Raw genomic sequence first — 2,473 nt, 5'->3', positions numbered from 1 at the left:
AGACCTATTGCAAAAATATGTCACAGACATCTAATTAATTTTTTTCAGGGTCCCAGGGGACCTCAGGGCATGATGGGACCTCCAGGCAAAGCAGGAAGAAGAGTGAGTATGAAAAGCGGTCAGCTTGTCTCTAAATTGTTTGTGTTTTTAACTAAGAGAACACAGGACATGACAGTGGCTTCTGAAAGAGGATCAGGGACTTCAACAGGTATTAAGTAAATTCTGTAGTGAATGGTGTTTCAATATTTTCAAACGAAATATCTTAGATAGGGGCACTGCCCTCTTGCACTACTCAGGAAGTGGATTTTGTGCCTTGTTTGAAAGATGTGATTTTTGGATTCACCAGTTATAGAAGAGAATTGGAAGATGAATTATTTTTATGCAGCCTTATCATATTACTGGCCAAGTTTCATAACCACAAATCAAAGGTGCTCAGAACAAAACCCTCTTTTCATCCCTTCAAAAAAGAAGCTGAAAACTACGGACCATAAATCTGTGTTCAAAAATAAGTAAATAAAAAATTATTGTGTTAATTTAATTGAGTTCAGTTTGTATTTGAGTTGAACCTTTTTTTTAAGTAACCCCTGGTGTTGCATGTTTGTATGGTTGTTAGTTTTTTGCTTTTTGTTATTGTTTTGTATTGTATTTGTTGTTTTGCAAATCAAGTTTAATTTAAAAAAAATATCAGGAAATGAAGACGTGGTATATTATTCCCACCCATATACACCATACACCTGTATGACTCAATTACAAACAGCATCAGTGATCACAAGCACTCGATTGATACACAGCTGTTAACCATGTCGCATCACCAGACTCATACTGCAGCCAGCCACCAGGGGGTGATCAAGATGTTTAGCCTTAACTTTTGGGGAGCTGTCGTTACCATCCATCGTTATATACAGTCATTGTTTCCAATCGTCAAAAAGGGAAAGATGCCGGTTTCTATTCTAATACCTGGATGTCTCCTATAGTTCTGTTTAAATTCAGTCTATCTGAGCCAAGCAGGCCCTGTGAAAGACAAAATCATTGGGCAAGTGTTGCAACTGTGCCTCAGATGTTCATCCTCTACTTGTCTCTACACAGGGCCGTGCAGGAGCTGATGGTGCCAGGGGAATGCCAGGAGAGTCTGGAATTAAGGTAACCTCTCTCTGTTGTCATTTCTCTATTGTCAAAATTATATTATACTATTCACTTGACCTTTTCTTATAGCCACTGGATCTCTGGAAGCTTGTGGTTTTTTTAATATTATTGTTACTAGTTAATTTGTGAACTATAACCCAGTAGGCTACACAGGAGGATGATTAAGCCAGCTTTTACTTAGTATAGACCTTCCACAGTGCAGAAATAATATCTTACACAGTGGTGGAAGACGTACTCAGATCTCTTACTTACCACATTGCAGAAATATTTTATTGCAAGAAAAAGTCATGCATTCAGTATTGTACTTAAGTAAAAAGCACATAAATGTTATCATTATAATATACTTAAAGTACCAATAGTAAAAATACATTACGCACAATGGTCCATTTGAGAATAACGTATTACATTAATGTATTATAATTATTGAGTAAATTAACATGTTTGCTTTAATGTTGCTCTGATAAAGGTGGAGCTCATTTAAATTGCTTTATATATTGCTGGGTAGTTTAATCTGTAAAAATGTATCACAACTTATTAGTTAATTAAATTTTTATCTTTATCTGAATCCGCAAATTTGCACTGTCAGATAAATATAGTGCAGTTAAAAGTACAGCATTTACCCCCAGAGTTCTTAAGTACAGTACTTGACTAAATGCACTTAGTTACCTTCCACCATTGTACTTACATGTCTGTCTTTCTCTAAGGGTGACCGTGGTTTTGATGGTCTTCCTGGTTTGCCAGGTGACAAAGGACACAGGGTGAGTCAAAAGCAAATTACAACCAAAATGCCATTTACACATCGCACAGTATTATTATCTATATTATTATTAGTAGTAAAAGTAGCAGTAATAGAGGTAACACTAAAGTAATCTTGATTTTTTTTTTAATATGCAGAGACCTTAAACACTTGAAAATCTGTTGGTGAGCAGAGCTTATGAATTTTGTGATTTCTCACTCCTCCACTCTTTTATCTCACCAGGGTGACACTGGAGGAATGGGACCCCCGGGACCTCAAGGAGAGGATGGAGAGAGGGTACGAAGATTTATTAAAATATTTTGAAATTTGATTCCAGGCACTGCTCAAAACGTGTCATTGTGTGTCACTCCATAAATGTTCATTTTCAGCTTCTGTACAACCTTAGCATGTTGTTGTTGTGTATGTGTTTTCAGGGAGACGATGGAGAAGTTGGACCCAGGGGTCTCCCAGGTGAACCAGTGAGTGTTTCCATGGCAAAAAAAAATCTAATATTTAATCCGTCTCTCTTGTCTAAGTCTCTGTTATGGACAGCATCCTTAAAATACAACTTGTGTTTCCATCTCCGGCATCCCC

The 2,473-nt window shown here is 37.0% G+C and overlaps 1 long non-coding RNA gene across 1 annotated transcript; it reads left to right on the top strand.

Annotated features, from left to right (window-relative positions):
• The first annotated feature begins 45 nt into the window (after positions 1–45).
• Positions 46–2,164, top strand: LOC121965008. Its single transcript, XR_006107441.1, has 4 exons — positions 46–102; positions 1,087–1,140; positions 1,848–1,901; positions 2,123–2,164. It is a non-coding gene; the product is annotated as an uncharacterized LOC121965008 (long non-coding RNA).
• Positions 2,165–2,473: the final 309 nt, after the last annotated feature.

Source organism: Plectropomus leopardus, unplaced genomic scaffold, assembly GCF_008729295.1.
Source record: "Plectropomus leopardus isolate mb unplaced genomic scaffold, YSFRI_Pleo_2.0 unplaced_scaffold18186, whole genome shotgun sequence".
NCBI classification, from domain to species: Eukaryota; Metazoa; Chordata; class Actinopteri; order Perciformes; family Serranidae; genus Plectropomus; species Plectropomus leopardus.
Note: the sequence above shows the minus strand (reverse complement) of the source record. Positions and strands in the feature narration are given on the sequence as shown.